The sequence below is a fragment of the Petaurus breviceps genome, unplaced genomic scaffold (genome assembly GCF_028583685.1).
Source record: "Petaurus breviceps papuanus isolate PSGF00001 unplaced genomic scaffold, PetGlider_PUasm1.0 37, whole genome shotgun sequence".
In the NCBI taxonomy this organism is placed as follows: Eukaryota; Metazoa; Chordata; class Mammalia; order Diprotodontia; family Petauridae; genus Petaurus; species Petaurus breviceps.
Genome location: NW_027186296.1, coordinates 60,777,866 through 60,788,459, shown reverse-complemented (window position 1 = coordinate 60,788,459; position 10,594 = coordinate 60,777,866).

The window sequence follows — 10,594 nt, the reverse complement described above, 5'->3', positions numbered from 1 at the left end:
ATCTATCTATCTATCTATCTATCTATCTATCTATCTATCTATCTATCTATCTATCTATCAATGATGTGATATTTCACAAAACAATTTTATCCATTTCCATACACACACATGTAACCTGTACTGTATTTCTATGTAAAAAAATGAATGAGTTTGAAGCATAAGCTCATTTTATTAAATTCACTTTTGGGAAGTCAACAGGAAAATAACTCAATGGAAAAGGTGAAAGAGGCTCCACAAACTTGTGGCCCATGATGCAACATAGAGAATACAACACATTGTGTGAGTAGAGTAAAATATCTTGAAATTTATTTAATATATTATATAATCAGCTAGTTTGGATGCGATCTATTTTTAACATTTGAAAATAGAATTTAAAAGCTTATATATTTGCCAATTTTCCAATATTTCAAATGTCTATGTTAAAAATAGCATGTGGATTCAGTTTTTTCAGGATCTAGAGGACATATTTTGGGTTATTTTTCTGCCTGAAATTAGGTCTTAGGTTTTGATCTATCTGAATTATGGGGGACACTAAATCCAACAACTCTAGACACTGTCTCTTGTAAATATTGGACTCTGTCCCCCAAGTAATTAGTTGCACAGAAAAATAGGTGATGTAATAAGCTGAACCTTTCCAAATATACTTGATTTTTGGATGCATGCCTACAAATCACTCTACTCATTCCCACTTAGAGTTAAGGCTAAATGAAAGGTGATCTAAGGAACTGTGCTGGCAACCTGAGAGGTTCCATTATGTCAATTGTTTCTGTATTAGGAGTAGTAGTATCTAAGGACAATGTATCAGAAGCAATGCCAGAGGTGCCATCTGTGGAAAGATGTATGAAGAGTTGGAATATGGTTGATCATTCTTAGACTGCTCAGAATGGTTTGTCAATGACAATGCTAAAATTTTCTCAAGAGCTATTACAACTTTGGTTACCTCAGTCCTCTGACTGGGCAGGACATTTTTCTTCTTCTCCTAGTCTTGAATTGTTGGGTTGTAATGTTAATCTCATCTAGGAATGGCTATGTTTGTGGGCTGTGTAAATAAAGATGAACCCTCTGGATATAATGGTTTGTAACTTTGTAAACTACTTTGCCATCTGTAAAAAGTGCTTTGTATACATAGCATATGTTCGGAGTGATGTTGCTACTAATGAAACACCCAAGGCAAGAGAGAGAATATTTGCCTTGGAGGACTTCATTCTTTCTTAAAAAGCCCTTTACATTGTGGCCAGTGACATTCATTTGTGTTTTAGAATCCTATACCACTCCATTCTCACCTTGTTCATCCTCAAAATCACTAATTCCCTTGGTTATTTCATTGGCTCTTAAGTCTTGAAAGGGAAGTCAGCAGGTGAAATACAAAGAGACTCTAACACCCCAAAAGCAATCATTAAAAAAACCCAAACTTAATCTAGCACTGTCTCAATTTGTGGGTTTCACTGTAAATAATGTCAAATGTAGTACATTCACTAGCCTATTTCACAACAGAGTGCTCTGCAGCTCTTTATGCATGTGTAAAATGGCCAAGTTCAGTCTTCAATTTCTCTTTGCTTCATTATTTTTTTTTTTAAAATTGAAACTCATCTAACTGTTAATTGGAAAGTGGAAGTATTCTAATAGGTTATATTTTGGTGTTGTTTTTACTTTTGGTCACATTAAAAAATTAGAAAACAATAATTTGGTATGTGGCTAATAATTTCCTTGTATCTTCCATCCTTATTGATTTCAATTTCCCTAGCATGTAAAATATTCTATGAAGATAAATGAGATTCTCTTTATGGATGCTTCCAGTCTATTAGAATATCACTGGGGGACAAGGATTGGATCTGTGATATCATTGAGATGGGAAAGTCCTAGTTGAAGAAACTTCCATTCCCCAATGGAGACCAGTACCTTCATTGCAACTTATATCCTTAGTTCTTTGGGGACATTGATTTGTCCAGAGTCATCCAACCAGTAGAGGTGAAAGGCAAGAATCGAACCCAGAACTTCCTGTGTTCTAGCCAGCTCTCAATCTATTGAAGGATTCAATGCTTCTCTAAATATATGGTTACAGAAGTTAAATTATGGTTTTATGGTAATGTACTGTAGAGCAGTAGGGTCAAACCCAAATGTAAATGAGGTCACTACGTTATAAATAAGGATCCCTGTAAGCTACATATTGAATTTAAAAATCACATACTAACATTACCTATGTTCTATTGTATTTGTATTTTGTTAAATATTGCCAATTATATCTTAGTCTGATTCACATGGCCTTCAATGTGCCAAGTGGTTAACATTTGTGCTTTAAAGGGCTATCATACTAATCCTTGGGTAGATGAGAACCACTGACCAAACAACAGTGACTTTAATTCCACAATGGCATAGTTTCTTTTTAAATGATATAGTGGAAAATAAATTGAAGTAAAAAAGTCTGAATTTGCATGCTATCTATGACCTTTTATGTCTATTTCAAGATAGTTGCTTCACTTTTGGGGGGCTAAATTTTCTCGCCTGCAAAATGAGAGTGGAGGGTGGGTGAGGTTGGGTGAGGGTGGGATTGAACTAGATAACCTGTAAGACATCTTCTGGTTCTAAATCAACCCTATGATCCCATGATTTAGTGCTGCCTACCTAGCCTGATGAATCTGTATGATTAGTGCAATTATCCAGGGCTAATAGTGATTGTAGGTAAAGAACTAATTGATTGTGAGGCTGGTACCACATTATACAAAAATCTTTGCTTCCTTTATTGAAATAAATTGAATCTACCAACAGAGGGCAGCAATTCCTCAGAAAAAGTAGGAAATTCTTTCTATCCTAAGAGAGAAAAAAACATGCTTATCAGGGCAGGCCACCTGATCCCTCAATATTGGCATGCCTTTGAAAGGATATTTTCTTACATGAAGAGTTAAACTTTGTTTCTTCCTATTTTGAAGGTTGTATATGAGAAAGGGCAGCTTATCCCAGAAGACACTTGAGCATTTTCCCTGGGTCATGGAGAGTAGCCTTCACTTCCAGGGTAAAAGAGTGGGCTGCTCTCTTGGGAAACTCTGCCTACTGGCCTGGCATCCTGTAAATATTCCTAGCCTGCTTAATGGAGTTTGTCTCACTCTGTGAATCTATTCAAATACATGGAGTTTGTGGGGATAATAAAGTGTCACAAATGAGAAGTGGTGTCATGGTGGTTTGTGTGTATATGATATGTCTGATTTGGGACATTCTAGGGAGATGAACTACAATGGATCTGTGTTCTCATTGATGTGGGTATATTTAGCCTGGAGAATGTTCAGGAGGGACATGATGGCTTCAGTTATTTAAAGGATGGTCCTATACAAGGGGGATTAGACTTGTTTTGTTTGGCCTAGAGGGAAGAATCAGGCACTATGTATGCAAGCAGCAATGAGACAAATTTAGGTTCCTTTCTAAATGGGCTGCCTCTGAAGGTAGTGGAATGTCTCTCCTGGAAGGGCTTCGAGAAGAAGCTAGAGAACTATTTGTGAGGTATGTTATAATGAAGATTACTTTAATATGTGAGTTGAACTAGATGACTGCTAAGGTCATACCAACTCTCAAAATCCTGTGATTCTGTATACTCTCTAGTGATGTAAATCCTATGGGTAGATGCTTGTCCATCTTGTGCAATTCTGTCTATAAATTCTCCATAAAGGATTGTGGCAATTAATAAATTTAGGTGTAATAGCGGATGGAATTCTGGGCCCGGAGTCTGGAAGACCTGAATTCAAGTCTAGACTCTAGACACTGGTCAAGTTACATAATCTCTCTGGGCAAGATACTTAAACTCCCTGCCTCAGTTTCCTCAACTGTAAAAGAGAATCATAATAACAGCTATCCTGCCAGGGTTGTTGTGAGCTTCAAATGAGATAATATTTGTAAAGTGCTTAGCACAGTGCCTGGCCCATAGTAGGGACTTAATGCTCATTCCTTTCCCTTCTCCCCTTCAAAATGAAGGAGAATCGGTTTAACTACCCTGTACCTCAGCTCTTACTAAGGCCCTTCCAGCTGCAGAATTCTGGGACAAGAGTTATATCTGTGGGATAATGGGAGGTGTGTGGCAATCCAAATGGGAAGACCACCTCACTTTGAGAAGTGTTGGGAGGCCTAAGAATAATAGAAATCGGTTTCATCTCAAAAGGCTTTAGAAACCAAGTAAATTGTACACCACACAGGATCCGCTTTACTTATTCCTGACGTATATTGCTTATGGGCAAGAAAGCAACATAAAACATGTAACCATGCTGAGAAGGGAAACTTGAGCTCTGAAATATCAACAACCCCAAAGATAAAGACAAAACCAAAGACAAACCAATAAGTAATGATGGGCATGGATAATATGGAAATAATGAGATCTGAAGAGGAAAGATTTTCTTTGTTTTTTTTTCTGACTGTTTCTGCTAAGGTGGTCTCTACTAATGTGGGGAACAAGTGGTCATCAATTGGTGACAATTGAACGTCCTTGTGGCATCACTATGGTTTTTTACTTGTGATTAGTTTTCTCGTGGGGTTTTCTATATTTTTTCAAAAGACCCCAGTTTTCTCTGTTTCCTGAAGGTTTATGTTGCATAAGCTGCCTAACAATCTGTTCTCACCTCCTATGCATGGTCTCACTACCATTTTCTGCTTCTTATGTACATTTCCTGAATTCTATCATGAAACTGGAATGAAGGGTTTATGCTATGACAGTTTTATGCTCTCAACAGAGTCAGTCTTTATTTCTACCTGTTTTTTCCTTCCCAATTGGCTTTCCTGGATTTGACCTGGGCTTGGATTCAGACCCTGGTTTTGCCAACATGGGTTTGTGCATTCATGCATTCATTCTTCCTGATAGCCAGGACATCACACACTTGTAAATATATGTAAACCTGTTCTGTTCTGCTTTCCTGATGCTTTTACATTTGTTCATGGTCCCTTTTCCCAGAAAAGGCTCATTCTCTTTTTCTCTACCTGTTGAAATCCTTCAAGGTCTAGTTCAAAAGCTACCTCTCCCATGATGTCTTGTTATGAACTAGTTCATCAAAGATTAGCAGATCAGTATGGAAGGAAAAAGATACTTAATAGGGGTCATCACTAGTAAGTTTGGGAAAAATCTGAATTGTGGGATTTTTCTTGAGCAAGATGCTTCATTAGGAAATCCTCAGCAATCAAAGGATAGAATGAATGCACAAGGTACCAAAGAAGAGGGGTGTCAGTCAATACCCCTTAGTCTTGGATGCCTGATTTCTCTGGATGTCTCATGTAATGGACAGTGCAACAGACCTTGAGTTGAATATCAACCATAATTAAGGTACTGACCCTTGTATTGTAGGTCTGATGTTTTATCTGATAGACATTGCTTCAAATTGTGGCACCATTTCTATTTACATGTATTTGTGGAAAGACTCTTGTCTTTGGGCAACAGAATACCTACCAGTCATTATCTGTCCCCAGTGAGAAAGCTGCTCCAAATCAGGACCAAGGCCAACTCCTTTTTCTCCTCCCTATTCTAAGATCAATTCTCTGGTTATGTTGTTGTGTGAACTTAGCAATATATACCTTGTCTATATCATAGTGTTTCCAGTTTCTGTCTGGACTCTATTTTTTGCCTGTTCTCTCATGTCTAGTTTGAATTCAGTGTATGTCTACTGGGATGGAGAAGGGGGAGGGCAACAAGGTGGCACAATGGATATAATGCCAGACCTGAAGTCAGGAAGACTCATCTTGAGTTCAAATCTGGCCTCAGACACTTACTAGCTATATGACCTTGGGCAGGTCACTTAACCCTGCCTTAGTTCTTCCTCTGTAAAAGGATTTAGAGAAGGAAATGGCAAACCACTCCAGTATCTTTGCCAAGAAAACCCCAAATGGGGTTATAAAGAGTTGGATACAAGTGATTGAACACTAGTGATTGAACAATAGCAAGCTGTCTGCTGATCCTTGTCAACATAATCAGTCTTAAATTCTTGTTTTTCCTGCCCTGTCTGCATTTCTGGATGTGACCTAGGCTTGCCACTTCAGTCTCTGCATCTTGTGCATTCCCTCCTGTTTGCCCTGAGACCCTGACTTTCAGACTTTGATTTTGCCATCATGGATTCACGCATTTGTACTTCCTTTTTCTATAATAAAACACTTCTGTGGTTGTGAAAAACACTGGATTTGGAGATAGAAGATACAACTCTGCTCTCTGCTTCTTGTTATTTTAGATATTTCCCTTCTATTGCCCTCAATTTCTTCATTTAAAAAAGAGTTTCAACTAGATGATCTCTGAGGTCTAATCCAGTTCCATATCCAAAGATCATTCAACAAATATTTGCCTCAATGCAATCCAATCCATCATGAACACCTACAGCCCCAGCCTGCTCCAACTCCTTGCTTTTTTTGGCCATCTTGTTTCTATTGCCACTGGAAACTTGGCCCCTGTCACTATTTCTGGGTTTCTTCCTATCTGTCAGCTTAGATCCTCAAGGGAGGCTTCTCCTGTGGATAGTGTAAAATAGAACTGAGAATGTCATATAAACATGATATTGATTTTCATGTACCATAATGTAAATTTATTGTGCTCTATTATTGTACTGGTAGAAATTCCTTATTAAGGGAATTAGAGGCAGCTAAGTGAGAGAGTAGACAGAATGGTGGCCCTGGAGCCAGGAAGGTCTGAGTTTAAATGTGACCTCTTAGACACCAACTGTGGGACAAGTCACTTAACTTTTGTCTGACTGAATTTTATCACCTCTAAAATGGGAATAAGAACAGCACTTACCTCACAGGGTTGTTGTGAGGACCAAATGAAATAATATTTGTAAATTGCTTAGCACTGTGTCTGGTAAATAGGTGTTTATTAAATATTTATTCCTCTTTCCCCCATTAACAACAAAATCGTTAGCCTTCTTTGATATGAACCAGATGTTTAAGACTAATGCACTCTCATAGGACCTTAGAATATGATATGAGAGTTGTAAGGGATCTTTAGAGATCACCCAGTTAGGCATCTTTATCTCACAGATGATGAAATAATGATGATAGTGATGATGATGAAGATGACAATAAGAATAATAGCAGCTAAAATTTAGATAGAACTTTAAGGTTTGGAAATTCCTTTATAGATGATCTCATTTGATCCTTACAACAATTCTATAAGGTAGGTGCTTTTATTGTCTTCATTATTCAGAGGAGAAAACTGGGGCTGGCTGAGGTTGTGACTTGCCCAAGACTACACAACTAAACTTATAAAAGTTATGTGATCCAGGACCTCCAATAAATCAGTGAAATTGTGATATCAATGTACATATTCCCTCCAACAGTGCAGATTATAACCCATCTACCTTCTCATCCTGTGATTTGTCCTTCCGTGAAATGGATTGACATGGAGTAAACCCAGTATTTCAGGGACCTTTTTCTAGATCCATGGCTTTTTGGTAACCCAAACTTTAGTGTTTTAGAAACCGTGGTATTTAATGATTCAACCATGTAACATCATCTGAAGACAATAGATATTCAAAGATGGGGCTCTATTTTAGTGAGTAACTTGAGATTACCAAAGGCATGATGCAATTTCTCCAATGCAATTCATCCTGCTGCCCTCTGCTTATTTAATTCTAGGCCCAAGTTATTGACAATCCATAATAGGAGTTCTTAATATTTTTTGAGTCATAGACACCTGGGACTTCTCAGAATAATGTCTTTAAAGACTTGAAGGAAATACTAAATTTCATTTTGAAGTTAATGAAAATGAAGATGTAGTTTCTCCCACCCCAACTAAGTTCACAGACCCCTGAAGTCAATCCACAGACCCTTTGCATTCCAGGTTCAGAACTCTGATCTAGTGTTTGTCTAAGATATATACACTGTGGGCAGCTAGGTATCACAGTGGATAGAGTGCAGGTCCTGGAATCAGGAAGACTCATTTTCATGAGTTCAGATCCAGCCTCAGATACTAGTTGTGTAATCCTGGGCAAGTCATTTAACCCTGTTTGCCTCAGTTCCCTTACTTGTAAAATGAGCTGCAGAATGAAATGACAAACTGCTCCAGTATTTATGCCAAGAAAACCCCAAATGGGGTGATGAAGGGTCATACATGACTGAAGATGCCTGAGCAACAATATCCATTGATGGACTAGATTTATGGTTTGTTCATCCAACTCTATCACATTCTTTATCTATTTGGCTTTTCTTATATGTCTGAACTCTTTGTAGTGATTATGGATACCACTTAAGATGCTTGTAGTGTTCCATAGTTTATATATAGCAAGCACAATCACCTACAAAGAAAGAAATCGAGAAGCCCTGACAATTTCTAAAGTCCCTTCAATTTGGACTCTGCCCTACATATACAATATGAAAGTGACAATCAATGACATCACGAGCATACATCTACCTGTTTCATGACTCACTTGATATGAATAATCAAAGGGTGATAAGGTGATCTTTATTACTAACTCTTTCAAGGAACTTTGTGTGATTTTAAAATGCATAATATATAACTTGTTAAATATGTCATTATTTTATCTGCAACTTATCATCTCAGACACAGCATACCTACCAGCCATTATCTGTCCCCACTGAGAAAGCTGCTCTAAATCAGGACCAAGGCCAACTCCTTTTTCTCCTCCCTATTCTAAGATCAATACTCTGGTTATGTTGTTGTGTGAACTTAGTAATATATACCTTGTCTGTACCAGCTTCTGAATACTGTTCCCAGTTTCTGTCTGGACTCTATTTTTTGCCTGTTCTCTCATGCCTGGTTTGAATTCAGTTTATGTCTACTGTGGTGGAGGAGGAGGAGGCAGGCAGCTAGATAGAGTGCCAGGCCTGAAGTAAGGAAAACTCATCTTGAGTTCAAATTTGGCCTCAGACGTTAGTAGCTATATGACACTGGGAAAGGCAGATACAACAGAGCCCTCAAAGCTCCAGAATGCTGCTGAACCAGATAAAAATGTAATTGGGAAAAGTTTGACAAAATAAGTAAAAATACAACACAGATAATATTAACTTGTGGTCTTCTAAGTCAATATGTAGTCATGGAAATTTGTTTCTGAGGTTGACAACACTGGTCTAGAGCAGTGACTGAGAAGTGAAGGTACTGCTTAAAGTCATATTGTCTATACGTGTAAGAGTTGGGACTTGAACCCAGATCTTTCTGACTATTCACTATGTCACACTGCCTCTCAGTATTAATCTCTATGTTTATTTAATTTGGAGGATCACCAAGTTCTTTGTAGAATTTTCTACATTTTGTCTTTAAGGTAGAGATGTTGGCATGTGGACACTAATGATTTACGTGGTAGTCTTTTTGCAAATGCTTCTCATGAGCACTATAATACGAGATGAACCAATGTTCCATGAAGCAATGCTTCTTGTTGCCTTTGAATGCATAATTAAACTAACTTCAACAAAGATTGCATTCGCCTCTCCAAGGAAAATGTGGACCATCCTTCCATTTCATCACAACTTCCTTCACTATTCTGCCTTTATTCATAATGATAATGTTAAGATCGATGTGCTTGCTTCCTTTCCTCCAGTGGTATGTTTACTTGCTGGTATCTGCAGTCGCCATCATTGTTGCCATCATCATCATGATCATCCACATTTCTATCAACTATCAAAGCTTACACAGACCTTTATTCACAATAATCCTGCCAGGTAAGCAATATTATTGCCATTTTATAGATGATGAAACTAAATTCAAGAAATTTAATTGAACAAAAATGTATCATGAGCTTTTTGTGTACAAAGTTCTGTGTTCTAGCAAAGATACAAAATAGTGTAATTGATAGAGTGCTGAATTTAGAATTAGAGAACCAGGGTTTGAATCCCAGATTTGCTACTTCCTGCCTATGCAACTCTATGTAAGTCACTTCATTTCTCTGGGACTCAGTTTCCCAAAATGAGGAGTTGAACTTGATGTCCTCAAAGATTCCTTCCAGCTCCTAATCTGTCACCCTATGATTTCAAATGTGAAGGACAAGTCCCTATTTTTTATCTTACAATCTAGTAAGGGAGTAAATACAAAAGGGCTCTTTTGTTGTTGTTTGTCTAATCAATCAATAAACATTTATTAAGCACCTGCCCTATACCAGGTACTGTGCTAGGTCTGAGTTATACAAAGAAAAAAATAAAACAGTCTCTTCTGTCAAGGAGTTTACATGGTATTGGAGGGACAACATATCCATTCATCCATCCATCCACACATTGTGTGTGTGTGCGTGTGTCTTTCTTACCCTTAAAATATTCACTTTTCCTGAGGTAGTGACTTAGTCTCTTAGTGTTGTATGCATTTTTATGTTGAAAACATTTCTGAGTAAGCAAAGGAAATGACAATTGCTGCCTTGGGTTTTACAGGAGAAAAGCATTTGAAGTAGCTGAAATTGCTTTTTTGCATTCCTCCTCCCTGATTGTCTATCCTCCTTACTTTGGCACTCCTTCTATGTCCATCCTCCCCAGGTAATACCTCATGTTAAAGGCATTTCTTTATCACCTCGGCCTCCCTCCTCAACTTTTAACTATACGTACCTCAGGGCCAGATAGATAATTTGGTAAACTAACCCATACTAATAGGTTATGACTACCTCTCACCAGGTAATACATTTGCATTTTAACAAGGTGCCTTCTG